Genomic DNA, 27317 nt, shown 5'->3' with positions numbered 1-27317 from the left:
TCTTTCGCCTTTACTAAAGACTTCCTGGAGAGGAACAAACATGAGTTGAATATATTTTTGGCAGGCTTTGCTGTATGGCTGAGCCTTATGAAATTGTGAAAAGTCAAAGAGCTGTCTAGGTCAGAAATCAAGCGCCACAAAGGAGAGCTTGGGCGGAGGTGATAAGCAGCAGCCATTGTTATGCACACCTACGAACGGGGTACCACAACAAGTGAGATTTGTGCCAAGAGCTTGGCGTGACATCCAACACTTGGGGCTTATCGCTTCTCGGCCTTTGGCTAAGATCAAGTGTAGTATCTGTTCTTATCAGTTTAATATCTGATATGTTCTCTATAAGAGGACTACATATTAAGCAGATTTTTGGCATGAGGGGAGAAATTTGGAGCTTGTTCTTTCTCTCCACGCATCGACCTAGCATTGCAGTGCCGCTGGGAACGTGTGCACTCTGTTCTTACCTTGTAGAAAACCAAACACTCAAACAATTGTCGCGTATCAAAAGTGAATTCTACACTGGCTCAATGAAACTGAGGTAACGGCCTGGCACACACAAGTGTGTAAACCGCTCTGATGGCTCACTGCTTAGTGACGTGACCATGCACGGGTCACAATGAGCTTGAACTGGATTCCAAATTGAGTTAGAAGCGTTTGTCAAGAATGGAAACTTGCTTTCACTCAAGACCTTCTGGGAGACTTGGTGAGAAACCAGAGTCAGCATTTTGGAGCGAATGTAAGTGGTTCAGGATGTATTGCTTAGGCAGGCTTAAAAGCCAATCACAGTAGTCAGGGCAGGAGGTAATAAAGACGTGTATAATTTTGGTTGGCAGATGGGGGGGGTTGGGAATGTTGCATACTGGGATCTGACATCGGAAAGCAAAGAGAGGCCTACCGTGAAGGTGGTGACTCAGACCGAGAGGCTCCTCTGCTGCTCTCCAACAGAGGGCCATGCTGACTCTGGTTTCTCTTCATAACGCACAAGTCTTTCGCCTTTACTAAAGACTTCCGTGGAGAGGAACAAACATGAGTTGAATATATTTTTGGCAGGCTTTGCTGTATGGCTGAGCCTTATGAAATTGTGAAAAGTCAAAGAGCTGTCTAGGTCAGAAATCAAGCGCCACAAAGGAGAGCTTGGGCGGAGGTGATAAGCAGCAGCCATTGTTATGCACATCTACGAACGGGGTACCACAACAAGTGAGATTTGTGCCAAGAGCTTGGCGTGACATCCAACACTTGGGGCTTATCGCTTCTGCCTTTTGGCTAAGATCAAGTGTAGTATCTGTTCTTATCAGTTTAATATCTGATATGTCCTCTATATGAGGACTACATATTAAGCAGATTTTGGCATGAGGGGCAGGAAATTGGAGCTTGCTCTTCTCTCCACGCACCGACCTAGCATTGCAGTGCCGCTGGGAACGGTGCACTCTGTTCTTACCTTGTAGAAAACCAAACACTCAAACAATTGTCGCGTATCAAAAGTGAATTCTACACTGGCTCAATGAAACTGAGGTAACGGCTCGGCACACACAAGTGTGTGAAACCGCTCTGATGGCTCACTGCTTAGTGACGTGACCATGCACGGGTCACAATGAGCTTGAACTGGATTCCAAATTGAGTTAGAAGCGTTTGTCAAGAATGGAAACTTGCTTTCACTCAAGACCTTCTGGGAGACTTGGTGAGAAACCAGAGTCAGCATTTTGGAGCGAATGTAAGTGGTTCAGGGATGTATTGTTTAGGCAGGCTTAAAGCCAATCACAGTAGTCAGGGCAGGAGGTAATAAAGACGTATAATTTGGTTGGCAGATGGGGCGGTTGGGAATGTTGCATACTGGGATCTGACATGCGGAAAGCAAAGAGAGGCCTACCGTGAAGGTGGTGACTGTGACCGAGAGGCTCCTCTGCTGCTCTCCAACAGAGGGCCATGCTTAACTTGGGTTTCTCTTCATAACGCACAAGTCTTTCGCCTTTTACTAAAGACTTCCGTGAGAGGAACAAACATGAGTTGAATATATTTTTGGCAGGCTTTGCTGTATGGCTGAGCCTTATGAAATTGTGAAAAGTCAAAGAGCTGTCTAGGTCAGAAATCAAGTGCCACAAAGGAGAGCTTGGGCGGAGGTGATAACAGCAGCAGCCATTTTATGCACACCTACGAACGGGTACCACAACAAGTGAGATTTGTGCCAAGAGCTTGGCGTGACATCCAACACTTGGGGCTTATCGCTTCTCGGCCTTTTGGCTAAGATCAAGTGTAGTATCTGTTCTTATCAGTTTAATATCTGATATGTCCTCTATATGAGGACTACATATTAAGCAGATTTTGGCATGAGGGGCAGAAATTTGGAGCTTGCTCCTTTCTCTCCACGCATCGACCTAGCATTGCAGTGCCGCGGAACGGTGCACTCTGTTCTTACCTTGTAGAAAACCAAACACTCAAACAATTGTCGCGCATCAAAAGTGAATTCTACACTGGCTCAATGAAAGTGAGGTAACGGCCTGGCACACACAAGTGTGTGAAACCGCTCTGATGGCTCACTGCTTATGATGATGACCATGCACGGGTCACAATGAGCTTGAACTGGATTCCAAATTGAGTTAGGAAGCGTTTGTCAAGAATGGAAACTTGCTTTCACTCAAGACCTTCTGGGAGACTTGGTGAGAAACCAGAGTCAGCATTTTGGAGCGAATGTAAGTGGTTCAGGATGTATTGCTTAGGCAGGCTTAAAAGCCAATCACAGTAGTCAGGGCAGGAGGTAATAAAGACGTGTATAATTTTGGTTGGCAGATGGGGGCGGGTTGGGAATGTTGCATACTGGGATCTGACATGGAAAGCAAAGAGAGGCCTACCGTGAAGGTGGTGATGTGACCGAGGCTCCTCTGCTGCTCTCCAACAGAGGGCCATGCTGACTTGGTTTCTCTTCATAACGCACAAGTCTTTCGGCTTTACTAAAGACTTCCGTGGAGAGGAACAAACATGAGTTGAATATATTTTTGGCAGGCTTTGCTGTATGGCTGAGCCTTATGAAATTGTGAAAAGTCAAAGAGCTGTCTAGGTCAGAAATCAAGCGCCACAAAGGAGAGCTTGGGCGGAGGTGATAAGCAGCAGCCATTGTTATGCACACCTACGAACGGGTACCACAACAAGTGAGATTTGTGCCAAGAGCTTGGCGTGGACATCCAACACTTGGGGCTTATCGCTTCTCGGCCTTTGGCCAAGATCAATGTAGTATCTGTTCTTATCAGTTTAATATCTGATATGTCCTCTATATGAGGACTACATATTAAGCAGATTTTTGGCATGAGGGGCAGAAATTTGGAGCTTGCTCCTTTCTCTCCACGCATCGACCTAGCATTGCAGTGCCGCTGGGAACGGTGCACTCTGTTCTTACCTTGTAGAAAACCAAACACTCAAACAATTGTCGCGTATCAAAGTGAATTCTACACTGGCTCAATGAAAGTGAGGTAACGGCCTGGCACACACAAGTGTGTGAAACCGCTCTGATGGCTCACTGCTTAGTGACGTGACCATGCACGGGTCACAATGAGCTTGAACTGATTCCAAATTGAGTTAGAAGCGTTTGTCAAGAATGGAAACTTGCTTTCACTCAAGACCTTCTGGGAGACTTGGTGAGAAACCAGAGTCAGCATTTTGGAGCGAATGTAAGTGGTTCAGGGATATTGTTTAGGCAGGCTTAAAAGCCAATCACAGTAGTCAGGGCAGGAGGTAATAAAGACGTGTATAATTTTGGTTGGCAGATGGGGCGGGTTGGGAATGTTGCATACTGGGATCTGACATGGAAAGCAAAGAGAGGCCTACCGTGAAGGTGGTGATCAGACCGAGAGGCTCTCTGCTGCTCTCCAACAGAGGGCCATGCTGACTCTGGTTTCTCTTCATAACGCACAAGTCTTTCGCCTTTACTAAAGACTTCCGGGGAGAGGAACAAACATGAGTTGAATATATTTTTGGCAGGCTTTGCTGTATGGCTGAGCCTTATGAAATTGTGAAAAGTCAAAGAGCTGTCTAGGTCAGAAATCAAGCGCCACAAAGGAGAGCTTGGGCGGAGGTGATAGCAGCAGCCATTGTTATGCACACCTACGAACGGGTACCACAACAAGTGAGATTTGTGCCAAGAGCTTGGCGGACATCCAACACTTGGGGCTTATCGCCGGCCTTTTGGCTAAGATCAAGTGTAGTATCTGTTCTTATCAGTTTAATATCTGATATGTCCTCTATATGAGGACTACATATTAAGCAGATTTTTGGCATGAGGGGCAGAAATTTGGAGCTTGTTCCTTTCTCTCCACGCATCGACCTAGCATTGCAGTGCCGCTGGGAACGGTGCACTTGTCTTACCTTGTAGAAAACCAAACACTCAAACAATTGTCGCGTATCAAAAGTGAATTCTACACTGGCTCAATGAAAGTGAGGTAACGGCCTGGCACACACAAGTGTGTGAAACCGCTCTGATGGCTCACTGCTTTGGTGACGACACCAGCACGGGTCACAATGAGCTTGAACTGGATTCCAAATTGAGTTAGAAGCGTTTGTCAAGAATGGAAACTTGCTTTCACTCAAGACCTTCTGGGAGACTTGGTGAGAAACCAGAGTCAGCATTTTGGAGCGAATGTAAGTGGTTCAGGGATGTATTGCTTAGGCAGGCTTAAAAGCCAATCACAGTAGTCATGGCAGGAGGTAATAAAGACGTGTATAATTTTGGTTGGCAGATGGAAGCGGGTTGGGAATGTTGCATACTGGGATCTGACATGCGGAAAGCAAAGAGAGGCCTACCGTGAAGGTGGTGACTGTGACCGAGAGGCTCCTCTGCTGCTCTCCAACAGAGGGCCATGCTGACTCTGGTTTTCTTCATAACGCATGTCTTTCGCCTTTACTAAAGACTTCCGTGGAGAGGAACAAACATGAGTTGAATATATTTTTGGCAGGCTTTGCTGTATGGCTGAGCCTTATGAAATTGTGAAAAGTCAAAGAGCTGTCTAGGTCAGAAATCAAGCGCCACAAAGGAGAGCTTGGGCGGAGGTGATAAGCAGCAGCCATTGTTATGCACACCTACGAACGGGGTACCACAACAAGTGAGATTTGTGCCAAGAGCTTGGTGGACATCCAACACTTGGGGCTTATCGCCTCGGCCTTTGGCTAAGATCAAGTGTAGTATCTGTTCTTATCAGTTTAATATCTGATATGTCCTCTATATGAGGACTACATATTAAGCAGATTTTGGCATGAGGGGCAGAAATTTGGAGCTTGCCCTTTCTCTCCACGCATCGACCTAGCATTGCAGTGCCGCTGGGAACGGTGCACTCTGTTCTTACCTTGTAGAAAACCAAACACTCAAACAATTGTCGCGTATCAAAAGTGAATTCTACACTGGCTCAATGAAAGTGAGGTAACGGCCTGGCACACACAAGTGTGTGAAACCGCTCTGATGGCTCACTGCTTAGTGACGTGACCATGCACGGGTCACAATGAGCTTGAACTGGATTCCAAATTGAGTTAGAAAGGCGTTTGTCAAGAATGGAAACTTGCTTTCACTCAAGACCTTCTGGGAGACTTGGTGAGAAACCAGAGTCAGCATTTTGGAGCGAATGTAAGTGGTTCAGGGATGTATTGCTTAGGCAGGCTTAAAAGCCAATCACAGTAGTCAGGGCGGGAGGTAATAAAGACGTGTATAATTTTGGTTGGCAGATGGGGGCGGGTTGGGAATGTTGCATACTGGGATCTGACATGGGAAAGCAAAGAGAGGCCTACCGTGAAGGTGGTGATGAGACCGAGAGGCTCCTCTGCTGCTCTCCAACAGAGGGCCATGCTGACTCTGGTTTCTCTTCATAACGCACAAGTCTTTCGCTTTTACTAAAGACTTCCGTGGAGAGGAACAAACATGAGTTGAATATATTTTTGGCAGGCTTTGCTGTATGGCTGAGCCTTATGAAATTGTGAAAAGTCAAAGAGCTGTCTAGGTCAGAAATCAAGCGCCACAAAGGAGAGCTTGGGCGGAGGTGATAAGCAGCAGCCATTGTTATGCACACCTACCGAACGGGTACCACAACAAGTGAGATTTGTGCCAAGAGCTACGTGGACATCCAACACTTGGGGCTTATCGCTTCTCGGCCTTTTGGCTAAGATCAAGTGTAGTATCTGTTCTTATCAGTTTAATATCTGATATGTCCTCATATGAGGACTACATATTAAGCAGATTTTTGGCATGAGGGGCAGAAATTTGGAGCTTGCTCTTCTCTCCACGCATCGACCTAGCATTGCAGTGCCGCTGGGAACGGTGCACTCTGTTCTTACCTTGTAGAAAACCAAACACTCAAACAATTGTCGCCGTATCAAAAGTGAATTCTACACTGGCTCAATGAAACTGAGGTACGGCCTGGCACACACAAGTGTGTGAAACCGCTCTGATGGCTCACTGCTTAGTGACGTGACCATGCACGGGGTCACAATGAGCTTGAACTGGATTCCAAATTGAGTTAGAAGCGTTTGTCAAGAATGGAAACTTGCTTTCACTCAAGACCTTCTGGGAGACTTGGTGAGAAACCAGAGTCAGCATTTTGGAGCGAATGTAAGTGGTTCAGGGATGTATTGCTTAGGCAGGCTAAGCCAATCACAGTAGTCAGGGCAGGAGGTAATAAAGACGTGTATAATTTTGGTTGGCAGATGGGGGCTGGGTTGGGAATGTTGCATACTGGGATCTGACATGGGAAAGCAAAGAGAGGCCCACCCGAAGGTGGTGATCAGACCGAGAGGCTCCTCTGCTGCTCTCCAACAGAGGGCCATGCTGACTTTTTCTTCATAACGCATCAAGTCTTTCGCCTTACTAAAGACTTCCGTGGAGAGGAACAAACATGAGTTGAATATATTTTGGCAGGCTTTGCTGTATGGCTGAGCCTTATGAAATTGTGAAAAGTCAAAGAGCTGTCTAGGTCAGAAATCAAGCGCCACAAAGGAGAGCTTGGGCGGAGGTGATAAGCAGCAGCCATTGTTATGCACACCTACGAACGGGTACCACAACAAGTGAGATTTGTGCCAAGAGCTGGCGTGACATCCAACACTTGGGGCTTATCGCCTCGGCCTTTGGCTAAGATCAAGTGTAGTATCTGTTCTTATCAGTTTAATATCTGATATGTCCTCTATATGAGGACTACATATTAAGCAGATTTTTGGCATGAGGGCAGTAATTTGGAGCTTGCTCCTTTCTCTCCACGCATCGACCTAGCATTGCAGTGCCGCTGGGAACGGTGCACTCTGTTCTTACCTTGTAGAAAACCAAACACTCAAACAATTGTCGCGTATCAAAAGTGAATTCTACACTGGCTCAATGAAACTGAGGTAACCGCCTGGCACACACAAGCGTGTGAAACCGCTCTGATGGCTCACTGCTTAGTGACGTGACCATGCACGGGGTCACAATGAGCTTGAACTGGATTCCAAATTGAGTTAGAAGCGTTTGTCAAGAATGGAAACTTGCTTTCACTCAAGACCTTCTGGGAGACTTGGTGAGAAACCAGAGTCAGCATTTTGGAGCGAATGTAAGTGGTTCAGGGATGTATTGTTTAGGCAGGCTTAAAAGCCAATCACAGTAGTCAGGCAGGAGGTAATAAAGACGTGTATAATTTTGGTTGGCAGATGGGGCCGGGTTGGGAATGTTGCATACTGGGATCTGACATGCGAAGCAAAGAGAGGCCTACCGTGAAGGTGGTGATCAGACCGAGGCTCCTCTGCTGCTCTCCAACAGAGGGCCATGCTGACGCCTTTCTTTCTTCATAACGCACAAGTCTTTCGCCTTTTACTAAAGACTTCCGTGGAGAGGAACAAACATGAGTTGAATATATTTTGGCAGGCTTTGCTGTATGGCTGAGCCTTATGAAATTGTGAAAAGTCAAAGAGCTGTCTAGGTCAGGAAATCAAGCGCCACAAAGGAGAGCTTGGGCGGAGGTGATAAGCAGCAGCCATTGTTATGCACACCTACGAACGGGTACCACAACAAGTGAGATTTGTGCCAAGAGCTTGGCGTGGACATCCAACACTTGGGGCTTATCGCTCGGGCCTTTTGGCTAAGATCAAGTGTAGTATCTGTTCTTATCAGTTTAATATCTGATATGTCCTCCATATGAGGACTACATATTAAGCAGATTTTTGGCATGAGGGGCAGAAATTTGGAGCTTGCTCCTTTCTCTCCACGCATCGACCTAGCATTGCAGTGCCGCTGGGAACGGGCACTCTGTTCTTACCTTGTAGAAAACCAAACACTCAAACAATTGTCGCGTATCAAAAGTGAATTCTACACTGGCTCAATGAAACTGAGGTAACGGCCTGGCACACACAAGTGTGTGAAACCGCTCTGATGGCTCACTGCTTAGTGACGTGACCATGCACGGGTCACAATGAGCTTGAACTGGATTCCAAATTGAGTTAGAAGCGCTTGTCAAGAATGGAAACTTGCTTTCACTCAAGACCTTCTGGGAGACTTGGTGAGAAACCAGAGTCAGCATTTGGAGCGAATGTAAGTGGTTCAGGGATGTATTGCTTAGGCAGGCTTAAAAGCCAATCACAGTAGTCAGGGCAGGAGGTAATAAAGACGTGTATAATTTTGGTTGGCAGATGGGGGCGGGTTGGGAAATGTTGCATACTGGGATCTGACATGGAAAGCAAAGAGAGGCCTACCGTGAAGGTGGTGACTCAGACCGAGAGGCTCCTCTGCTGCTCTCCAACAGAGGGCCATGCTGACTCTGGTTTCTCTTCATAACGCACAAGTCTTCGCTTTTACTAAAGACTCCGAGGAGAGGAACAAACATGAGTTGAATATATTTTTGGCAGGTTTTGCTGTATGGCTGAGCCTTATGAAATTGTGAAAAGTCAAAGAGCTGTCTAGGTCAGGAAATCAAGCGCCACAAAGGAGAGCTTGGGCGAGGAGCAGTGATAAGCAGCAGCCATTGTTATGCACACCTACGAACGGGTACCACAACAAGTGAGATTTGTGCCAAGAGCTTGACGTGACATCCAACACTTGGGGCTTATCGCTTCTCGGCCTTTTGGCTAAGATCATGTAGTATCTGTTCTTATCAGTTTAATATCTGATATGTCCTCTATATGAGGACTACATATTAAGCAGATTTTTGGCATGAGGGGCAGAAATTTGAGCTTGCTCCTTTCTCTCCACGCATCGACCTAGCATTGCAGTGCCGCTGGGAACGGTGCACTCTTACCTTCTTGTAGAAAACCAAACACTCAAACAATTGTCGCGTATCAAAAGTGAATTCTACACTGGCTCAATGAAACTGAGGTAGGTCGGCCGGCACACACAAGTGTGTGAAACCGCTCTGATGGCTCACTGCTTAGTGACGTGACCATGCACGGGGTCACAATGAGCTTGAACTGATTCCAAATTGAGTTAGAAGCGCTTGTCAAGAATGGAAACTTGCTTTCACTCAAGACCTTCTGGGAGACTTGGTGAGAAACCAGAGTCAGCATTTTGGGCGAATGTAAGTGGTTCAGGGATGTATTGCTTAGCAGGCTTAAAAGCCAATCACAGTAGTCAGGGCAGGAGGTAATAAAGACGTGTATAATTTTGGTTGGCAGATGGGGGCGGGTTGGGAATGTTGCATACTGGGATCTGACATGCGGAAAGCAAAGAGAGGCCTACCGTGAAGGTGGTGACTCAGACCGAGAGGCTCCTCTGCTGCTCTCCAACAGAGGGCCATGCTGACTCTGGTTTCTTCATAACGCACAAGTCTTTCGCTTTTACTAAAGACTTCCGTGGAGAGGAACAAACATGAGTTGAATATATTTTTGGCAGGCTTTGCTGTATGGCTGAGCCTTATGAAATTGTGAAAAGTCAAAGAGCTGTCTAGGTCAGAAATCAAGCGCCACAAAGGAGAGCTTGGGCGAAGGTGATAAGCAGCAGCCATTGTTATGCACACCTACGAACGGTACCACAACAAGTGAGATTTGTGCCAAGAGCTTGGCGTGGACATCCAACACTTGGGGCTTATCGCCTCGGCCTTTGGCTAAGATCAAGTGTAGTATCTGTTCTTATCAGTTTAATATCTGATATGTCCTCTATATGAGGACTACATATTAAGCAGATTTTTGGCATGAGGGGCAGAAATTTGGAGCTTGCTCCTTTCTCTCCACGCATCGACCTAGCATTGCAGTGCGCTGGGAACGGTGCACTCTGTTCTTACCTTGTAGAAAACCAAACACTCAAACAATTGTCGCAGATCAAAGTGAATTCTACACTGGCTCAATGAAACTGAGGTAACGGCCTGGACACACAAGTGTGTGAAACCGCTCTGATGGCTCACTGCTTAGTGACGTGACCATGCACGGGGTCACAATGAGCTTGAACTGGATTCCAAATTGAGTTAGAAGCGTTTGTCAAGAATGGAAACTTGCTTTCACTCAAGACCTTCTGGGAGACTTCGTGAGAAACCAGAGTCAGCATTTTGGAGCGAATGTAAGTGGTCTAGGGATGTATTGCTTAGGCAGGCTTAAAAGCCAATCACAGTAGTCAGGGCAGGAGGTAATAAAGACGTGTATAATTTTGGTTGGCAGATGGGGGCGGGTTGGGAATGTTGCATACTGGGATCTGACATGGAAAGCAGAGAGAGGCCCACCGTGAAGGTGGTGATCAGACCGAGAGGCTCCTCTGCTGCTCTCCAACAGAGGGCCATGCTGACTCTGGTTTCTCTTCATAACGCACAAGTCTCTCTCTTTACTAAAGACTTCCGTGGAGAGGAACAAACATGAGTTGAATATATTTTTGGCAGGCTTTGCATGGCTGAGCCTTATGAAATTGTGAAAAGTCAAAGAGCTGTCTAGGTCAGAAATCAAGCGCCACAAAGGAGAGCTTGGGCGGAGGTGATACAGCAGCCATTGTTATGCACACCTACGAACGGGGTACCACAACAAGTGAGATTTGTGCCAAGAGCTTGGCGTGACATCCAACACTTGGGGCTTATCGCTCGGCCTTTGGCTAAGATCAAGTGTAGTATCTGTTCTTATCAGTTTAATATCTGATATGTCCTCTATATGAGGACTACATATTAAGCAGATTTTTGGCATGAGGGCAGTAATATTTGAGCTTGCTCCTTTCTCTCCACGCATCGACCTAGCATTGCAGTGCCGCTGGGAACGGTGCACTCTGTTCTTACCTTGTAGAAAACCAAACACTCAAACAATTGTCGCGTATCAAAAGTGAATTCTACACTGGCTCAATGAAACTGAGGTAACGGCCTGGCACACACAAGTGTGTGAAACCGCTCTGATGGCTCACTGCTTAGTGACGTGACCATGCACGGTCACAATGAGCTTGAACTGGATTCCAAATTGAGTTAGAAGCGCTTGTCAAGAATGGAAACTTGCTTTCACTCAAGACCTTCTGGGAGACTTGGTGAGAAACCAGAGTCAGCATTTTGGAGCGAATGTAAGTGGTTCAGGGATGTATTGCTTAGGCAGGCTTAAAAGCCAATCACAGTAGTCAGGGCAGGAGGTAATAAAGACGTATAATTTTGGTTGGCAGATGGGGGCTGGTTGGGAATGTTGCATACTGGGATCTGACATGCGGAAAGCAAAGAGAGGCCTACCGTGAAAGGTGGTGCTGTGACCGAGAGGCTCCTCTGCTGCTCTCCAACAGAGGGCCATGCTGACTCTGGTTTCTCTTCATAACGCACAAGTCTTTCGCCTTTACTAAAGACTTCGTGGAGAGGAACAAACATGAGTTGAATATATTTTGGCAGGCTTTGCTGTATGGCTGAGCCTATGAAATTGTGAAAAGTCAAAGAGCTGTCTAGGTTCAGAAATCAAGCGCCACAAAGGAGAGCTTGGGCGGAGGTGATAAGCAGCAGCCATTGTTATGCACACCACGAACGGGGTACCACAACAAGTGAGATTTGTGCCAAGAGCTTGGCGTGGACATCCAACACTTGGGGCTTATCGCCTCGGCCTTTGGCTAAGATCAATGTAGTATCTGTTCTTATCAGTTTAATATCTGATATGTCCTCTATATGAGGACTACATATTACAGATTTTTGGCATGAGGGGCAGAAATTTGGAGCTTGTTCTTTCTCTCCACGCATCGACCTAGCATTGCAGTGCCGCTGGGAACGGTGCACTCTGTTCTTACCTTGTAGAAACCAAACACTCAAACAATTGTCGCGTATCAAAAGTGAATTTACACTGGCTCAATGAAACTGAGGTAACGGCCTGGCACACACAAGTGTAAACCGCTCTGATGGCTCACTGCTTAGTGACGTGACCATGCACGGGTCACAATGAGCTTGAACTGGATTCCAAATTGAGTTAGAAGCGCTTGTCAAGAATGGAAACTTGCTTTCACTCAAGACCTTCTGGGAGACTTGGTGAGAAACCAGAGTCAGCATTTGGAGCGAATGTAAGTGGTTCAGGGATGTATTGTTAGGCAGGCTTAAAAGCCAATCACAGTAGTCAGGGCAAGAAGTAACAAAGACGCAGTATAATTTTGGTTGGCAGATGGGGCGGGTTGGGAATGTTGCATACTGGGATCTGACATGCGGAAAGCAAAGAGAGGCCTACCGTGAAGGTGGTGATCAGACCGAGAGGCTCCTCTGCTCTCCAACAGAGGGCCATGCTGACTTGGTCTCTTCATAACGCACAAGTCTTTCGCTTTACTAAAGACTTCCGTGGAGAGGAACAAACATGAGTTGAATATATTTTTGGCAGGCTTTGCTGTATGGCTGAGCCTTATGAAATTGTGAAAAGTCAAAGAGCTGTCTAGGTCAGAAATCAAGCGCCACAAAGGAGAGCTTGGGCGAGGTGAAAAGCAGCAGCCATTGTTATGCACACCTACGAACGGTACCACAACAAGTGAGATTTGTGCCAAGAGCTTTGTGGACATCCAACACTTGGGGCTTATCGCCGGCCTTTTGGCTAAGATCAAGTGTAGTATCTGTTCTTATCAGTTTAATATCTGATATGTCCTCTATATGAGGACTACATATTAAGCAGATTTTTGGCATGAGGGGCAGAAATTTGGAGCTTGCTCCTTTCTCTCCACGCATCGACCTAGCATTGCAGTGCCGCTGGGAACGGTGCACTCTGTTCTTACTTGTAGAAACCAAACACTCAAACAATTGTCGCGTATCAAAAGTGAATTCTACACTGGCTCAATGAAACTGAGGTAACGGCCTGGCACACACAAGGTGTGAAACCGCTCTGATGGCTCACTGCTTAGGATGACGTGACCATGCACGGGGTCACAATGAGCTTGAACTGGATTCCAAATTGAGTTAGAAGCGCTTGTCAAGAATGGAAACTTGCTTTCACTCAAGACCTTCTGGGAGACTTGGTGAGAAACCAGAGTCAGCATTTTGGAGCGAATGTAAGTGGTTCAGGGATGTATTGCTTAGGCAGGCTTAAAAGCCAATCACAGTAGTCAGGGCAGGAGGTAATAAAGACGTGTATAATTTTGGTTGGCAGATGGGGCGGGTTGGGAATGTTGCATACTGGGATCTGACATGCGGAAAGCAAAGAGAGGCCTAACGTGAAGGTGGTGACTCTGACCGAGAGGCTCCTCTGCTGCTCTCCAACAGAGGGCCATGCTGACTCTGGTTTCTCTTCATAACGCACAAGTCTTTCGCCTTTACTAAAGACTTCCGTGGAGAGGAACAAACATGAGTTGAATATATTTTTGGCAGGCTTTGCTGTATGGCTGAGCCTTATGAAATTGTGAAAAGTCAAAGAGCTGTCTAGGTCAGAAATCAAGCGCCACAAAGGAGAGCTTGGGCGGAGGTGATAAGCAGCAGCCATTGTTATGCACACCTACGAACGGGGTACCACAACAAGTGAGATTTGTGCCAAGAGCTTGGCGGGACATCCAACACTTGGGGCTTATCGCCTCGGCCTTTGGCTAAGATCAAGTGTAGTATCTGTTCTTATCAGTTTAATATCTGATATGTCCTCTATATGAGGACTACATATTAAGCAGATTTTGGCATGAGGGGCAGAAATTTGGAGCTTGCTCCTTTCTCTCCACGCATCGACCTAGCATTGCAGTGCCGCTGGGAACGGTGCACTCTGTTCTTACCTTGTAGAAAACCAAACACTCAAACAATTGTCGCGTATCAAAAGTGAATTCTACACTGGCTCAATGAAACTGAGGTAACGCCTGGCACACACAAGTGTGTGAAACCGCTCTGATGGCTCACTGCTTAGTGACGTGACCATGCACGGGTCACAATGAGCTTGAACTGGATTCCAAATTGAGTTAGAAGCGCTTGTCAAGAATGGAAACTTGCTTTCACTCAAGACCTTCTGGGAGACTTGGTGAGAAACCAGAGTCAGCATTTTGGAGCGAATGTAAGTGGTTCAGGGATGTATTGCTTAGCAGGCTTAAAAGCCAATCACAGTAGTCAGGGCAGGAGGTAATAAAGACGTGTATAATTTTGTTGGCAGATGGGGGCGGGTTGGGAATGTTGCATACTGGGATCTGACATGCGGAAAGCAAAGAGAGGCCTACCGTGAAGGTGGTGATCAGACCGAGAGGCTCCTCTGCTGCCTCCAACAGAGGGCCATGCTGACTCTGGTTTCTCTTCATAACGCACAAGTCTTTCGCCTTTACTAAAGACTTCCGTGGAGAGGAACAAACATGAGTTGAATATTTTGGCAGGCTTTGCTGTATGGCTGAGCCTTATGAAATTGTGAAAAGTCAAAGAGCTGTCTAGGTCAGAAATCAAGCGCCACAAAGGAGAGCTTGGGCGGAGGTGATAAGCAGCAGCCATTGTTATGCACACCTACGAACGGGTACAACAACAAGTGAGATTGTGCCAAGAGCTAGGCGTGACATCCAACACTTGGGGCTTATCGCTCTCGGCCTTTGGCTAAGATCATGTAGTATCTGTTCTTATCAGTTTAATATCTGATATGTCCTCTATATGAGGACTACATATTAAGCAGATTTTTGGCATGAGGCAGAAATTTGGAGCTTGCTCCTTTCTCTCCACGCATCGACCTAGCATTGCAGTGCCGCTGGGAACGGTGCACTCTGTTCTTACCTTGTAGAAAACCAAACACTCAAACAATTGTCGATCATATGTGAATTCTACACTGGCTCAATGAAAGAGGTAACGGCCTGGCACACACAAGTGTGTGAAACCGCCTGATGGCTCACTGCTTAGTGACGTGACCATGCACGGGTCACAATGAGCTTGAACTGGATTCCAAATTGAGTTAGAAGCGTTTGTCAAGAATGGAAACTTGCTTTCACTCAAGACCTTCTGGGAGACTTGGTGAGAAACCAGAGTCAGCATTTTGGAGCGAATGTAAGTGGTTCAGGATGTATTGCTTAGGCAGGCTTAAAAGCCAATCACAGTAGTCAGGGCAGGAGGTAATAAAGACGTGTATAATTTTGGTTGGCAGATGGGGGCGGGTTGGGAATGTTGCATACTGGGATCTGACATGTGGAAAGCAAAGAGAGGCCTACCGTGAAGGTGGTGACCGAGAGGCTCCTCTGCTGCCTCCAACAGAGGGCCATGCTGACTCTGGTTTCTCTTCATAACGCAGTTTTCGCCTTTTACTAAAGACTTCCGTGGAGAGGAACAAACATGAGTTGAATATATTTTTGGCAGGTTTTGCTGTATGGCTGAGCCTTATGAAATTGTGAAAAGTCAAAGAGCTGTCTAGGTCAGAAATCAAGCGCCACAAAGGAGAGCTTGGGCGGAGGTGATAAGCAGCAGCCATTGTTATGCACACCTACGAACGGGGTACCACAACAAGTGAGATTTGTGCCAAGAGCTTGGCGTGACATCCAACACTTGGGGCTTATCGCTCTCGGCCTTTGGCTAAGATCAAGTGTAGTATCTGTTCTTATCAGTTTAATATCTGATATGTCCTCTATATGAGGACTACATATTAAGCAGATTTTTGGCATGAGGGGCAGAAATTTGAGCTTGCTTCTTCTCTCCACGCACGACCTAGCATTGCAGTGCCGCTGGGAACGGTGCACTCTGTTCTTACCTTGTAGAAAACCAAACACTCAAACAATTGTCGCATATCAAAAGTGAATTTACACTGGCTCAATGAAACTGAGGTAACGGCCTGGCACACAAGTGTGTGAAACCGCTCTGATGGCTCACTGCTTAGTGACGTGACCATGCATCGGGTCACAATGAGCTTGAACGGATTCCAAATTGAGTTAGAAGCGTTGTCAAGAATGGAAACTTGCTTTCACTCAAGACCTTCTGGGAGACTTGGTGAGAAACCAGAGTCAGCATTTTGGAGCGAATGTAAGTGGTTCAGGGATGTATTGTTTAGGCAGGCTTAAAAGCCAATCACAGTAGTCAGGGCAGGAGGTAATAAAGACGTGTATAATTTTGGTTGGCAGATGGGGCGGGTTGGGAATGTTGCATACTGGGATCTGACATAGGAAAGCAAAGAGAGGCCTACCGTGAAGGTGGTGATCAGACCGAGAGGCTCCTCTGCTGCTCTCCAACAGAGGGCCATGCTGACTCTGGTTTCTTCATAACGCACAAGTCTTTCGCCTTTACTAAAGACTTCGTGGAGAGGAACAAACATGAGTTGAATATATTTTGGCAGGTTTTGCTGTATGGCTGAGCCTTATGAAATTGTGAAAAGTCAAAGAGCTGTCTAGGTCAGAAATCAAGCGCCACAAAGGAGAGCTTGGGCGGAGGTGATAAGCAGCAGCCATTGTTATGCACACCTACGAACGGGTACCACAACAAGTGAGATTTGTGCCAAGAGCTTGGCGTGACATCCAACACTTGGGGCTTATCGCTCGCCTTTGGCTAAGATCAAGTGTAGTATCTGTTCTTATCAGTTTAATATCTGATATGTCCTCTATATGAGGACTACATATTAAGCAGATTTTTGGCATGAGGGCAGTTTGCTCCTTTCTCTCCACGCATCGACCTAGCATTGCAGTGCCGCTGGGAACGGTGCACTCTGTTCTACCTTGTAGAAACCAAACACTCAAACAATTGTCGACGCATCAAAAGTGAATTCTACACTGGCTCAATGAAACTGAGGTAACGGCCTGGCACACACAAGTGTGTGAAACCGCTCTGATGGCTCACTGCTTAGTGACGTGACCATGCACGGGGTCACAATGAGCTTGAACTGGATTCCAAATTGAGTTAGAAGCGTTTGTCAAGAATGGAAACTTGCTTTCACTCAAGACCTTCTGGGAGACTTGGGGAGAAACCAGAGTCAGCATTTTGGAGCGAATGTAAGTGGTTCAGGGATGTATTGCTTAGGCAGGCTTAAAAGCCAATCACAGTAGTCAGGGCAGGAGGTATAAAGACGTGTATAATTTTGGTTGGCAGATGGGGGCGGGTTGGGAATGTTGCATACTGGGATCTGACATGCGAAAGCAAAGAGAGGCCTACCGTGAAGGTGGTGACTGAGACCGAGAGGCTCCTCTGCTGCTCTCCAACAGAGGGCCATGCTGACTCTGGTTTCTTCATAACGCACAAGTCTTTCCCTTTACTAAAGATTCCGTGGAGAGGAACAAACATGAGTTGAATATATTTTTGGCAGGCTTTGCTGTATGGCTGAGCCTTATGAAATTGTGAAAAGTCAAAGAGCTGTCTAGGTCAGAAATCAAGCGCCACAAAGGAGAGCTTGGGCGAGAGGTGATAAGCAGCAGCCATTGTTATGCACACCTACGAACGGGTACCACAAGTGAGATTTGTGCCAAGAGCTTGGCGTGACATCCAACACTTGGGGCTTATCGCCTCGGCCTTTGGCTAAGATCAAGTGTAGTATCTGTTCTTATCAGTTTAATATCTGATATGTCCTCTATATGAGGACCACATTAAGCAGATTTTTGGCATGAGGGGCAGAAATTTGGAGCTTGCTCCTTTCTCTCCACGCATCGACCTAGCATTGCAGTGCCGCTGGGAACGGTGCACTCTGTTCTTACCTTGTAGAAACCAAACACTCAAACAATTGTCGCGTATCAAAAGTGAATTCTACACTGGCTCAATGAAACTGAGGTAACGGCCTGGTACACACAAGTGTGTGAAACCGCTCTGATGGCTCACTGCTTAGTGACGTGACCATGCACGGGTCACAATGAGCTTGAACTGGATTCCAAATTGAGTTAGAAGCGTTGTCAAGAATGGAAACTTGCTTTCACTCAAGACCTTCTGGGAGACTTGGTGAGAAACCAGAGTCAGCATTTTGGAGCGAATGTAAGTGGTTCAGGATGTATTTTAGGCAGGCTTAAAAGCCAATCACAGTAGTCAGGGCAGGAGGTAATAAAGACGTGTATAATTTTGTTGGCAGATGGGGGCGGGTTGGGAATGTTGCATACTGGGATCTGACATGCGAAAGCAAAGAGAGGCCCACCGTGAAGGTGGTGATCAGGACCGAGAGGCTCCTCTGCTGCTCTCCAACAGAGGGCCATGCTGACTTGGTTTCTTTTCATAAGCACAAGTCTTTCGCCTTTACTAAAGACTTCGTGGAGAGGAACAAACATGAGTTGAATATATTTTGGCAGGCTTTGCTGTATGGCTGAGCCTTATGAAATTGTGAAAAGTCAAAGAGCTGTCTAGGTCAGAAATCAAGCGCCACAAAGGAGAGCTTGGGCGGAGGTGATAAGCAGCAGCCATTGTTATGCACACCTACGAACGGGGTACCACAACAAGTGAGATTTGTGCCAAGAGCTTGGAGGACATCCAACACTTGGGGCTTATCGCTTCCGGCCTTTGGCTAAGATCAAGTGTAGTATCTGTTCTTATCAGTTTAATATCTGATATGTCCTCTATATGAGGACTACATATTAAGCAGATTTTTGGCATGAGGGGCAGAAATTTGAGCTTGCTCCTTTCTCTCCACGCATCGACCTAGCATTGCAGTGCCGCTGGGAACGGTGCACTCTGTTCTTACCTTGTAGAAAACCAAACACTCAAACAATTGTCGCGTATCAAAAGTGAATTCTACACTGGCTCAATGAAACTGAGGTAACGGCCTGGCACACACAAGTGTGTGAAACCGCTCTGATGGCTCACTGCTTAGTGACGTGACCATGCACGGGTCACAATGAGCTTGAACTGGATTCCAAATTGAGTTAGAAGCGCTTTGTCAAGAATGGAAACTTGCTTTCACTCAAGACCTTCTGGGAGACTTGGTGAGAAACCAGAGTCAGCATTTTGGAGCGAATGTAAGTGGTTCAGGGATGTATTGCTTAGGCAGGCTTAAAAGCCAATCACAGTAGTCAGGGCAGGAGGTAATAAAGACGTGTATAATTTTGGTTGGCAGATGGGGGGCGGTTGGGAATGTTGCATACTGGGATCTGACATGCGGAAAGCAAAGAGAGGCCTACCGTGAAGGTGGTGATCAGACCGAGAGGCTCCTCTGCTGCTCTCCAACAGAGGGCCATGCTGACTCTGGTTTCTTCATAACGCACAAGTCTTTCGCCTTTTACTAAAGACTTCCGTGGAGAGGAACAAACATGAGTTGAATATATTTTGGCAGGCTTTGCTGTATGGCTGAGCCTTATGAAATTGTGAAAAGTCAAAGAGCTGTCTAGGTCAGAAATCAAGCGCCACAAAGGAGAGCTTGGGCGGAGGTGATAAGCAGCAGCCATTGTTATGCACACCTACGAACGGGTACCACAACAAGTGAGATTTGTGCCAAGAGCTTGCTGGACATCCAACACTTGGGGCTTATCGCTCGCCTTTGGCTAAGATCATGTAGTATCTGTTCTTATCAGTTTAATATCTGATATGTCCTCTATATGAGGACTACATATTATAGCAGATTTTTGGCATGAGGGGCAGAAATTTGAGCTTGCTCCTTTCTCTCCACGCATCGACCTAGCATTGCAGTGCCGCTGGGAACGGTGCACTCTGTTCTTACCTTGTAGAAACCAAACACTCAAACAATTGTCGCGTATCAAAAGTGAATTCTACACTGGCTCAATGAAAGTGAGGTAACGGCCTGGCACACACAAGTGTGTGAAACCGCTCTGATGGCTCACTGCTTAGTGACGTGACCATGCACGGGGTCACAATGAGCTTGAACTGGATTCCAAATTGAGTTAGAAGCGTTTGTCAAGAATGGAAACTTGCTTTCACCAAGACCTTCTGGGAGACTTGGTGAGAAACCAGAGTCAGCATTTTGGAGCGAATGTAAGTGGTTCAGGGATGTATTGTTTAGGCAGGCTTAAAAGCCAATCACAGTAGTCAGGGCAGGAGGTAATAAAGACGTGTATAATTTTGGTTGGCAGATGGGGGCGGTTGGGAATGTTGCATACTGGGATCTGACATGTGAAAGCAAAGAGAGGCCTACCGTGAAGGTGGTGACTGGACTGAGAGGCTCCTCTGCTGCTCTCCAACAGAGGGCCATGCTGACTCTGGTTTCTCATAACGACAAGTCTTTCGCCTTTACTAAAGACTTCCGTGGAGAGGAACAAACATGAGTTGAATATATTTTTGGAGGCTTTGCTGTATGGCTGAGCCTTATGAAATTGTGAAAAGTCAAAGAGCTGTCTAGGTCAGAAATCAAGCGCCACAAAGGAGAGCTTGGGCGGAGGTGATAAGCAGCAGCCATTGTTATGCACACCTACGAACGGGTACCACAACAAGTGAGATTTGTGCCAAGAGCTTGGCGTGGACATCCAACACTTGGGGCTTATCGCTTCTCGGCCTTTGGCTAAGATCAAGTGTAGTATCTGTTCTTATCAGTTTAATATCTGATATGTCCTCTATATGAGGACTACATATTAAGCAGATTTTTGGCATGAGGGGCAGAAATTTGGAGCTTGCTCCTTCTCTCCACGCATCGACCTAGCATTGCAGTGCCGCTGGGAACGGTGCACTCTGTTCTTACCTTGTAGAAAACCAAACACTCAAACAATTGTCGCGTATCAAAAGTGAATTCTACACTGGCTCAATGAAACTGAGGTAACGGCCTGGCACACAAAGTGTGTGAAACCGCCTGATGGCTCACTGCTTAGTGACGTGACCATGCACGGGTCACAATGAGCTTGAACTGGATTCCAAATTGAGTTAGAAGCGTTTGTCAAGAATGGAAACTTGCTTTCACTCAAGACCTTCTGGGAGACTTGGTGAGAAACCAGAGTCAGCATTTTGGAGCGAATGTAAGTGGTTCAGGGATGTATTGCTTAGGCAGGCTTAAAAGCCAATCACAGTAGTCAGGGCAGGAGGTAATAAAGACGTATAATTTGGTTGGCAAGGGGGCGGGTTGGGAATGTTGCATACTGGGATCTGACATGGAAAGCAAAGAGAGGCCTACCGTGAAGGTGGTGACTGTGACCGAGAGGCTCCTCTGCTGCTCTCCAACAGAGGGCCATGCTGACTCTGGTTTCTTCATAACGACATCTTTCGCCTTTACTAAAGACTTCCGGGAGAGGAACAAACATGAGTTGAATATATTTTTGGCAGGCTTTGCTGTATGGCTGAGCCTTATGAAATTGTGAAAAGTCAAAGAGCTGTCTAGGTCAGGAAATCAAGCGCCACAAAGGAGAGCTTGGGCGGAGGTGATAAGCAGCAGCCATTGTTATGCACACCTACGAACGGGTACCACAACAAGTGAGATTTGTGCCAAGAGCTTGGCATGACATCCAACACTTGGGGCTTATCGCTCGGCCTTTGGCTAAGATCAAGTGTAGTATCTGTTCTTATCAGTTTAATATCTGATATGTCCTCTATATGAGGACTACATATTAAGCAGATTTTTGGCATGAGGGGCAGAAATTTGAGCTTGCCCTTCTCTCCACGCATCGACCTAGCATTGCAGTGCCGCTGGGAACGGTGCACTCTGTTCTTACCTTGTAGAAAACCAAACACTCAAACAATTGTCGCGTATCAAAAGTGAATTCTACACTGGCTCAATGAAACTGAGGTAACGGCCTGGCACACACAAGGTGTGAAACCGCTCTGATGGCTCACTGCTTAGTGACGTGACCATGCACGGGTCACAATGAGCTTGAACTGGATTCCAAATTGAGTTAGAAGCGTTTGTCAAGAATGGAAACTTGCTTTCACTCAAGACCTTCTGGGAGACTTGTGAGAAACCAGAGTCAGCATTTTGGAGCGAATGTAAGTGGTTCAGGGATGTATTGGCCAATCACAGTAGGCAGGCTTAAAAGCCAATCACAGTAGTCAGGGCAGGAGGTAATACAGACGTGTATAATTTTGGTTGGCAGATGGGGGCGGGTTGGGAAATGTTGCATACTGGGATCTGACATGGAAAGCAAAGAGAGGCCTACCGTGAAGGTGGTGACTGTGACCGAGAGGCCTCTGCTGCTCTCCAACAGAGGGCCATGCTGACTCTGGTTTCTCTTCATAACGCACAAGTCTTTCGCTTTACTAAAGACTTCCGTGGAGAGGAACAAACATGAGTTGAATATATTTTTGGCAGGCTTTGCTGTATGGCTGAGCCTTATGAAATTGTGAAAAGTCAAAGAGCTGTCTAGGTCAGAAATCAAGCGCCACAAAGGAGAGCTTGGGCGAGGTGATAAGCAGCAGCCATTGTTATGCACACCTACGAACGGGTACCACAACAAGTGAGATTTGTGCCAAGAGCTTGGCGTGGACATCCAACACTTGGGGCTTATCGCCTCGGCCTTTGGCTAAGATCAAGTGTAGTATCTGTTCTTATCAGTTTAATATCTGATATGTCCTATATATGAGGACTACATATTAAGCAGATTTTTGGCATGAGGGGCAGAAATTTGAGCTTGCCTTCTTCTCCACGCATCGACCTAGCATTGCAGTGCCGCTGGGAAGGTGCACTCTGTTCTTACCTTGTAGAAAACCAAACACTCAAACAATTGTCGCGTATCAAAAGTGAATTCTACACTGGCTCAATGAAACTGAGGTAACGGCCTGGCACACAAGTGTGTGAAACCGCTCTGATGGCTCACTGCTTAGTGACGTGACCATGCACGGGTCACAATGAGCTTGAACTGGATTCCAAATTGAGTTAGAAGCGTTTGTCAAGAATGGAAACTTGCTTTCACTCAAGACCTCTGGGAGACTTGGTGAGAAACCAGAGTCAGCATTTTGGAGCGAATGTAAGTGGTTCAGGATGTATTGCTTAGGCAGGCTTAAAAGCCAATCACAGTAGTCAGGCAGGAGGTAACAAAGACGTGTATAATTTTGGTTGGCAGATGGGGCGGGTTGGGAATGTTGCATACTGGGATCTGACATGCGGAAAGCAAAGAGAGGCCTACCGTGAAGGTGGTGATCAGACCGAGAGGCTCCTCTGCTGCTCTCCAACAGAGGGCCATGCTGACTCTGGTTTCTCTTCATAACGCACAAGTCTTTCGCCTTTTACTAAAGACTTCCGTGGAGAGGAACAAACATGAGTTGAATATATTTTTGGCAGGTTTTGCTGTATGGCTGAGCCTTATGAAATTGTGAAAAGTCAAAGAGCTGTCTAGGTCAGGGAAATCAAGCGCCACAAAGGAGAGCTTGGGCGGAGGTGATAAGCAGCAGCCATTGTTATGCACACCTACGAACGGGTACCACAACAAGTGAGATTTGTGCCAAGAGCTTGGCGTGACATCCAACACTCTGGGGCTTATCGCTTCTCGGCCTTTGGCTAAGATCATGTAGTATCTGTTCTTATCAGTTTAATATCTGATATGTCCTCTATATGAGGACTACATATTAAGCAGATTTTTGGCATGAGGGGCAGAAATTTGGAGCTTGCTCCTTCTCTCCACGCATCGACCTAGCATTGCAGTGCCGCTGGGAACGGTGCACTCTGTTCTTACCTTGTAGAAAACCAAACACTCAAACAATTGTCGCGTATCAAAAGTGAATTCTACACTGGCTCAATGAAACTGAGGTAACGGCCGGCACACACAAGTGTGTGAAACCGCTCTGATGGCTCACTGTTTAGTGACGTACCATGCACGGGTCACAATGAGCTTGAACTGGATTCCAAATTGAGTTAGAAGCGTTTGTCAAGAATGGAAACTTGCTTTCACTCAAGACCTTCTGGGAGACTTGGTGAGAAACCAGAGTCAGCATTTTGGAGCGAATGTAAGTGGTTCAGGGATGTATTGCTTAGGCAGGCTTAAAAGCCAATCACAGTAGTCAGGGCAGGAGGTAATAAAGACGTGTATAATTTTGGTTGGCAGATGGGGGCGGGTTGGGAATGTTGCATACTGGGATCTGACATGGAGAGCAAAGAGAGGCCTACCGTGAAGGTGGTGATCAGACCGAGAGGCTCCTCTGCTGCTCTCCAACAGAGGGCCATGCTGACTCTGGTTTCTCTTCATAACGCAAGTCTTTCGCCTTTACTAAAGACTTCCGTGGAGAGGAACAAACATGAGTTGAATATATTTTTGGCAGGCTTTGCTGTATGGCTGAGCCTTATGAAATTGTGAAAAGTCAAAGAGCTGTCTAGGTCAGAAATCAAGCGCCACAAAGGAGAGCTTGGGCGGAGGTGATAAGCAGCAGCCATTGTTATGCACACCTACGAACGGGTACCACAACAAGTGAGATTTGTGCCAAGAGCTTGGCGTGACATCCAACACTTGGGGCTTATCGCTTCTCGGCCTTTGGCTAAGATCAAGTGTAGTATCTGTTCTTATCAGTTTAATATCTGATATGTCCTCTATATGAGGACTACATATTAAGCAGATTTTTGGCATGAGGGGCAGAAATTTGAGCTTGCTCCTTTCTTCCACGCATCGACCTAGCATTGCAGTGCCGCTGGGAACGGTGCACTCTGTTCTTACTTTGTAGAAAACCAAACACTCAAACAATTGTCGCGTATCAAAAGTGAATTCTACACTGGCTCACTGAGGTAACGGCCTGGCACACACAAGTGTGTGAAACCGCTCTGATGGCTCACTGCTTAGTGACGTGACCATGCACGGGGTCACAATGAGCTTGAACTGGATTCCAAATTGAGTTAGAAGCGTTTGTCAAGAATGGAAACTTGCTTTCACTCAAGACCTTCTGGGAGACTTGGTGAGAAACCAGAGTCAGCATTTTGGAGCGAATGTAAGTGGTTCAGGATGTATTGCTTAGGCAGGCTTAAAAGCCAATCACAGTAGTCAGGGCAGGAGGTAATAAAGACGTGTATAATTTTGGTTGGCAGATGGGGGCTGGGAATGTTGCATACTGGGATCTGACATGGAATGCAAAGAGAGGCCTACCGTGAAGGTGGTGACTGAGACCGAGAGGCTCCTCTGCTGCCTCCAACAGAGGGCCATGCTGACTTGGTTTCTCTTCATAACGCAAGTCTTTCGCCTTTTACTAAAGACTTCCGTGGAGAGGAACAAACATGAGTTGAATATATTTTTGGCAGGCTTTGCTGTATGGCTGAGCCTTATGAAATTGTGAAAAGTCAAAGAGCTGTCTAGGTCAGAAATCAAGCGCCACAAAGGAGAGCTTGGGCGGAGGTGATAAGCAGCAGCCATTGTTATGCACACCTACGAACGGGGTACCACAACAAGTGAGATTTGTGCCAAGAGCTTGGCGGACATCCAACACTTGGGGCTTATCGCTCTCGGCCTTTTGGCTAAGATCAAGTGTAGTATCTGTTCTTATCAGTTTAATATCTGATATGTCCTCTATATGAGGACTACATATTAAGCAGATTTTGGCATGAGGGCAGAAATTTGGAGCTTGCTCCTTTCTCTCCACGCATCGACCTAGCATTGCAGTGCCGCTGGGAACGGTGCACTCTGTTCTTACCTTGTAGAAAACCAAACACTCAAACAATTGTCGCGTATCAAAAGTGAATTCTACACTGGCTCAATGAAAGTGAGGTAACGGCCTGGCACACACAAGTGTGTGAAACCGCTCTGATGGCTCACTGCTTTGTGACGTGACCATGCACGGGGTCACAATGAGCTTGAACTGGATTCCAAATTGAGTTAGAAGCGTTTGTCAAGAATGGAAACTTGCTTTCACTCAAGACCTTCTGGGAGACTTGGTGAGAAACCAGAGTCAGCATTTTGGAGCGAATGTAAGTGGTCTAGGGATGTATTAGTTTAGGCAGGCTTAAAAGCCAATCACAGTAGTCAGGGCAGGAGGTAATAAAGACGTGTATAATTTTGGTTGGCAGATGGGGGCGGGTTGGGAATGTTGCATACTGGGATCTGACATGCGGAAAGCAAAGAGAGGCCTACCGTGAAGTGGTGACTGTGACCGAGAGGCTCCTCTGCTGCTCTCCAACAGAGGGCCATGCTGACTTGGTTTTCTTCATAACGCACAAGTCTTTCGCCTTTACTAAAGACTTCGTGGAGAGGAACAAACATGAGTTGAATATATTTTTGGCAGGCTTTGCTGTATGGCTGAGCCTTATGAAATTGTGAAAAGTCAAAGAGCTGTCTAGGTCAGAAATCAAGCGCCACAAAGGAGAGCTTGGGCGGAGGTGATAAGCAGCAGCCATTGTTATGCACACCTACGAACGGGGTACCACAACAAGTGAGATTTGTGCCAAGAGCTTGGCGTGACATCCAACACTTGGGGCTTATCGCTCTCGCCTTTTGGCTAAGATCAAGTGTAGTATCTGTTCTTATCAGTTTAATATCTGATATGTCCTCTATATGAGGACTACATATTAAGCAGATTTTTGGCATGAGGGGCAGAAATTGGAGCTTGCTCCTTCTCTCCACGCATCGACCTAGCATTGCAGTGCCGCTGGGAACGGTGCACTCTGTTCTTACCTTGTAGAAAACCAAACACTCAAACAATTGTCGCGTATCAAAAGTGAATTCTACACTGGCTCAATGAAACTGAGGTAACGGCCTGGCACACACAAGTGTGTGAAACCGCTCTGATGGCTCACTGTTTAGTGACGTGACTATGCACGGGTCACAATGAGCTTGAACTGGATTCCAAATTGAGTTAGAAGCGTTTGTCAAGAATGGAAACTTGCTTTCACTCAAGACCTTCTGGGAGACTTGGTGAGAAACCAGAGTCAGCATTTTGGAGCGAATGTAAGTGGTTCAGGGATGTATTGCTTAGGCAGGCTTAAAAGCCAATCACAGTAGTCAGGGCAGGAGGTAATAAAGACGTGTATAATTTTGTTGGCAGATGGGGCGGGTTGGGAATGTTGCATACTGGGATCTGACATGGAAAGCAAAGAGAGGCCTACCGTGAAGGTGGTGACTGTGACCGAGAGGCTCCTCTGCTGCTCTCCAACAGAGGGCCATGCTGACTTGGTTTCTCTTCATAACGCACAAGTCTTTCGCCTTTACTAAAGACTTCCGTGGAGAGGAACAAACATGAGTTGAATATATTTTTGGCAGGCTTTGCTGTATGGCTGAGCCTTATGAAATTGTGAAAAGTCAAAGAGCTGTCTAGGTCAGAAATCAAGTG

At 46.6% G+C, this 27317-nt stretch overlaps 50 non-coding genes and 6 pseudogenes across 50 annotated transcripts; all 56 read left to right on the top strand.

Moving 5' to 3' along the window:
- The first annotated feature begins 259 nt into the window (after positions 1–259).
- Positions 260–449, top strand: LOC124854302. Its single transcript, XR_007034546.1, has one exon. It is a non-coding gene; the product is annotated as a U2 spliceosomal RNA (small nuclear RNA).
- Positions 450–946: 497 nt separating this feature from the next.
- LOC124853411 lies at positions 947–1058 on the top strand. The gene has a single exon (XR_007033754.1). It is a non-coding gene; the product is annotated as a U5 spliceosomal RNA (small nuclear RNA).
- Positions 1059–1236: 178 nt separating this feature from the next.
- Positions 1237–1423, top strand: LOC124852665. The gene has a single exon (XR_007033087.1). It is a non-coding gene; the product is annotated as a U2 spliceosomal RNA (small nuclear RNA).
- A 496-nt stretch (positions 1424–1919) lies between these two features.
- On the top strand, positions 1920–2031 carry LOC124853492. The gene has a single exon (XR_007033834.1). It is a non-coding gene; the product is annotated as a U5 spliceosomal RNA (small nuclear RNA).
- A 178-nt stretch (positions 2032–2209) lies between these two features.
- On the top strand, positions 2210–2398 carry LOC124854235. The gene has a single exon (XR_007034480.1). It is a non-coding gene; the product is annotated as a U2 spliceosomal RNA (small nuclear RNA).
- A 496-nt stretch (positions 2399–2894) lies between these two features.
- LOC124853671 lies at positions 2895–3005 on the top strand. Its single transcript, XR_007034011.1, has one exon. It is a non-coding gene; the product is annotated as a U5 spliceosomal RNA (small nuclear RNA).
- A 178-nt stretch (positions 3006–3183) lies between these two features.
- LOC124854293 lies at positions 3184–3373 on the top strand. The gene has a single exon (XR_007034537.1). It is a non-coding gene; the product is annotated as a U2 spliceosomal RNA (small nuclear RNA).
- A 492-nt stretch (positions 3374–3865) lies between these two features.
- LOC124853523 lies at positions 3866–3977 on the top strand. Its single transcript, XR_007033865.1, has one exon. It is a non-coding gene; the product is annotated as a U5 spliceosomal RNA (small nuclear RNA).
- Positions 3978–4150: 173 nt separating this feature from the next.
- Positions 4151–4340, top strand: LOC124854386. Its single transcript, XR_007034630.1, has one exon. It is a non-coding gene; the product is annotated as a U2 spliceosomal RNA (small nuclear RNA).
- Positions 4341–4839: 499 nt separating this feature from the next.
- On the top strand, positions 4840–4948 carry LOC124853944. Its single transcript, XR_007034259.1, has one exon. It is a non-coding gene; the product is annotated as a U5 spliceosomal RNA (small nuclear RNA).
- Positions 4949–5123: 175 nt separating this feature from the next.
- On the top strand, positions 5124–5312 carry LOC124852717. The gene has a single exon (XR_007033140.1). It is a non-coding gene; the product is annotated as a U2 spliceosomal RNA (small nuclear RNA).
- A 501-nt stretch (positions 5313–5813) lies between these two features.
- Positions 5814–5925, top strand: LOC124853446. Its single transcript, XR_007033789.1, has one exon. It is a non-coding gene; the product is annotated as a U5 spliceosomal RNA (small nuclear RNA).
- A 177-nt stretch (positions 5926–6102) lies between these two features.
- Positions 6103–6291, top strand: LOC124854135. Its single transcript, XR_007034384.1, has one exon. It is a non-coding gene; the product is annotated as a U2 spliceosomal RNA (small nuclear RNA).
- A 493-nt stretch (positions 6292–6784) lies between these two features.
- LOC124854035 lies at positions 6785–6894 on the top strand. The gene has a single exon (XR_007034310.1). It is a non-coding gene; the product is annotated as a U5 spliceosomal RNA (small nuclear RNA).
- Positions 6895–7068: 174 nt separating this feature from the next.
- Positions 7069–7258, top strand: LOC124854314. Its single transcript, XR_007034558.1, has one exon. It is a non-coding gene; the product is annotated as a U2 spliceosomal RNA (small nuclear RNA).
- Positions 7259–7754: 496 nt separating this feature from the next.
- On the top strand, positions 7755–7866 carry LOC124853753. Its single transcript, XR_007034092.1, has one exon. It is a non-coding gene; the product is annotated as a U5 spliceosomal RNA (small nuclear RNA).
- A 177-nt stretch (positions 7867–8043) lies between these two features.
- On the top strand, positions 8044–8234 carry LOC124852700. Its single transcript, XR_007033123.1, has one exon. It is a non-coding gene; the product is annotated as a U2 spliceosomal RNA (small nuclear RNA).
- A 499-nt stretch (positions 8235–8733) lies between these two features.
- On the top strand, positions 8734–8843 carry LOC124854010. The gene has a single exon (XR_007034300.1). It is a non-coding gene; the product is annotated as a U5 spliceosomal RNA (small nuclear RNA).
- Positions 8844–9025: 182 nt separating this feature from the next.
- Positions 9026–9214, top strand: LOC124854294. Its single transcript, XR_007034538.1, has one exon. It is a non-coding gene; the product is annotated as a U2 spliceosomal RNA (small nuclear RNA).
- A 498-nt stretch (positions 9215–9712) lies between these two features.
- On the top strand, positions 9713–9822 carry LOC124853720. Its single transcript, XR_007034059.1, has one exon. It is a non-coding gene; the product is annotated as a U5 spliceosomal RNA (small nuclear RNA).
- Positions 9823–9997: 175 nt separating this feature from the next.
- LOC124854334 lies at positions 9998–10187 on the top strand. The gene has a single exon (XR_007034578.1). It is a non-coding gene; the product is annotated as a U2 spliceosomal RNA (small nuclear RNA).
- Positions 10188–10684: 497 nt separating this feature from the next.
- Positions 10685–10797, top strand: LOC124853768. Its single transcript, XR_007034107.1, has one exon. It is a non-coding gene; the product is annotated as a U5 spliceosomal RNA (small nuclear RNA).
- A 171-nt stretch (positions 10798–10968) lies between these two features.
- LOC124852729 lies at positions 10969–11156 on the top strand. The gene has a single exon (XR_007033152.1). It is a non-coding gene; the product is annotated as a U2 spliceosomal RNA (small nuclear RNA).
- A 498-nt stretch (positions 11157–11654) lies between these two features.
- On the top strand, positions 11655–11764 carry LOC124853743. Its single transcript, XR_007034081.1, has one exon. It is a non-coding gene; the product is annotated as a U5 spliceosomal RNA (small nuclear RNA).
- A 176-nt stretch (positions 11765–11940) lies between these two features.
- On the top strand, positions 11941–12127 carry LOC124852903. The gene has a single exon (XR_007033320.1). It is a non-coding gene; the product is annotated as a U2 spliceosomal RNA (small nuclear RNA).
- A 490-nt stretch (positions 12128–12617) lies between these two features.
- On the top strand, positions 12618–12725 carry LOC124853836 (annotated as a pseudogene).
- Positions 12726–12897: 172 nt separating this feature from the next.
- Positions 12898–13087, top strand: LOC124854300. The gene has a single exon (XR_007034544.1). It is a non-coding gene; the product is annotated as a U2 spliceosomal RNA (small nuclear RNA).
- A 500-nt stretch (positions 13088–13587) lies between these two features.
- Positions 13588–13699, top strand: LOC124853410. Its single transcript, XR_007033753.1, has one exon. It is a non-coding gene; the product is annotated as a U5 spliceosomal RNA (small nuclear RNA).
- Positions 13700–13875: 176 nt separating this feature from the next.
- LOC124854363 lies at positions 13876–14065 on the top strand. The gene has a single exon (XR_007034607.1). It is a non-coding gene; the product is annotated as a U2 spliceosomal RNA (small nuclear RNA).
- Positions 14066–14561: 496 nt separating this feature from the next.
- On the top strand, positions 14562–14670 carry LOC124853576. The gene has a single exon (XR_007033917.1). It is a non-coding gene; the product is annotated as a U5 spliceosomal RNA (small nuclear RNA).
- A 174-nt stretch (positions 14671–14844) lies between these two features.
- Positions 14845–15032, top strand: LOC124852778. The gene has a single exon (XR_007033201.1). It is a non-coding gene; the product is annotated as a U2 spliceosomal RNA (small nuclear RNA).
- Positions 15033–15519: 487 nt separating this feature from the next.
- LOC124853856 lies at positions 15520–15628 on the top strand. The gene has a single exon (XR_007034189.1). It is a non-coding gene; the product is annotated as a U5 spliceosomal RNA (small nuclear RNA).
- Positions 15629–15804: 176 nt separating this feature from the next.
- LOC124852795 lies at positions 15805–15993 on the top strand. Its single transcript, XR_007033218.1, has one exon. It is a non-coding gene; the product is annotated as a U2 spliceosomal RNA (small nuclear RNA).
- A 494-nt stretch (positions 15994–16487) lies between these two features.
- On the top strand, positions 16488–16595 carry LOC124853992 (annotated as a pseudogene).
- A 175-nt stretch (positions 16596–16770) lies between these two features.
- LOC124852967 lies at positions 16771–16948 on the top strand (annotated as a pseudogene).
- A 499-nt stretch (positions 16949–17447) lies between these two features.
- On the top strand, positions 17448–17555 carry LOC124854019 (annotated as a pseudogene).
- Positions 17556–17728: 173 nt separating this feature from the next.
- Positions 17729–17917, top strand: LOC124854402. Its single transcript, XR_007034646.1, has one exon. It is a non-coding gene; the product is annotated as a U2 spliceosomal RNA (small nuclear RNA).
- A 494-nt stretch (positions 17918–18411) lies between these two features.
- LOC124853981 lies at positions 18412–18519 on the top strand (annotated as a pseudogene).
- A 177-nt stretch (positions 18520–18696) lies between these two features.
- On the top strand, positions 18697–18885 carry LOC124854351. The gene has a single exon (XR_007034595.1). It is a non-coding gene; the product is annotated as a U2 spliceosomal RNA (small nuclear RNA).
- A 501-nt stretch (positions 18886–19386) lies between these two features.
- On the top strand, positions 19387–19496 carry LOC124853587. Its single transcript, XR_007033927.1, has one exon. It is a non-coding gene; the product is annotated as a U5 spliceosomal RNA (small nuclear RNA).
- Positions 19497–19670: 174 nt separating this feature from the next.
- LOC124852964 lies at positions 19671–19857 on the top strand. Its single transcript, XR_007033380.1, has one exon. It is a non-coding gene; the product is annotated as a U2 spliceosomal RNA (small nuclear RNA).
- A 497-nt stretch (positions 19858–20354) lies between these two features.
- Positions 20355–20464, top strand: LOC124853898. The gene has a single exon (XR_007034222.1). It is a non-coding gene; the product is annotated as a U5 spliceosomal RNA (small nuclear RNA).
- A 175-nt stretch (positions 20465–20639) lies between these two features.
- On the top strand, positions 20640–20829 carry LOC124854103. The gene has a single exon (XR_007034352.1). It is a non-coding gene; the product is annotated as a U2 spliceosomal RNA (small nuclear RNA).
- Positions 20830–21321: 492 nt separating this feature from the next.
- LOC124854067 lies at positions 21322–21427 on the top strand (annotated as a pseudogene).
- Positions 21428–21605: 178 nt separating this feature from the next.
- On the top strand, positions 21606–21790 carry LOC124852764. The gene has a single exon (XR_007033187.1). It is a non-coding gene; the product is annotated as a U2 spliceosomal RNA (small nuclear RNA).
- Positions 21791–22295: 505 nt separating this feature from the next.
- On the top strand, positions 22296–22406 carry LOC124853533. Its single transcript, XR_007033875.1, has one exon. It is a non-coding gene; the product is annotated as a U5 spliceosomal RNA (small nuclear RNA).
- A 175-nt stretch (positions 22407–22581) lies between these two features.
- LOC124852878 lies at positions 22582–22768 on the top strand. Its single transcript, XR_007033296.1, has one exon. It is a non-coding gene; the product is annotated as a U2 spliceosomal RNA (small nuclear RNA).
- A 494-nt stretch (positions 22769–23262) lies between these two features.
- Positions 23263–23375, top strand: LOC124853257. Its single transcript, XR_007033600.1, has one exon. It is a non-coding gene; the product is annotated as a U5 spliceosomal RNA (small nuclear RNA).
- Positions 23376–23555: 180 nt separating this feature from the next.
- Positions 23556–23743, top strand: LOC124854347. Its single transcript, XR_007034591.1, has one exon. It is a non-coding gene; the product is annotated as a U2 spliceosomal RNA (small nuclear RNA).
- A 496-nt stretch (positions 23744–24239) lies between these two features.
- On the top strand, positions 24240–24349 carry LOC124853654. Its single transcript, XR_007033994.1, has one exon. It is a non-coding gene; the product is annotated as a U5 spliceosomal RNA (small nuclear RNA).
- Positions 24350–24526: 177 nt separating this feature from the next.
- On the top strand, positions 24527–24715 carry LOC124854204. Its single transcript, XR_007034450.1, has one exon. It is a non-coding gene; the product is annotated as a U2 spliceosomal RNA (small nuclear RNA).
- Positions 24716–25203: 488 nt separating this feature from the next.
- LOC124853547 lies at positions 25204–25313 on the top strand. The gene has a single exon (XR_007033889.1). It is a non-coding gene; the product is annotated as a U5 spliceosomal RNA (small nuclear RNA).
- A 175-nt stretch (positions 25314–25488) lies between these two features.
- LOC124854225 lies at positions 25489–25679 on the top strand. Its single transcript, XR_007034470.1, has one exon. It is a non-coding gene; the product is annotated as a U2 spliceosomal RNA (small nuclear RNA).
- Positions 25680–26181: 502 nt separating this feature from the next.
- Positions 26182–26290, top strand: LOC124853935. The gene has a single exon (XR_007034251.1). It is a non-coding gene; the product is annotated as a U5 spliceosomal RNA (small nuclear RNA).
- Positions 26291–26466: 176 nt separating this feature from the next.
- LOC124854349 lies at positions 26467–26656 on the top strand. The gene has a single exon (XR_007034593.1). It is a non-coding gene; the product is annotated as a U2 spliceosomal RNA (small nuclear RNA).
- Positions 26657–27153: 497 nt separating this feature from the next.
- On the top strand, positions 27154–27264 carry LOC124853525. The gene has a single exon (XR_007033867.1). It is a non-coding gene; the product is annotated as a U5 spliceosomal RNA (small nuclear RNA).
- Positions 27265–27317: the final 53 nt, after the last annotated feature.

The sequence above is a fragment of the Hippoglossus stenolepis genome, chromosome 10 (genome assembly GCF_022539355.2).
Source record: "Hippoglossus stenolepis isolate QCI-W04-F060 chromosome 10, HSTE1.2, whole genome shotgun sequence".
NCBI classification, from domain to species: Eukaryota; Metazoa; Chordata; class Actinopteri; order Pleuronectiformes; family Pleuronectidae; genus Hippoglossus; species Hippoglossus stenolepis.
This window is presented reverse-complemented; position numbering and strand designations above follow the sequence as displayed.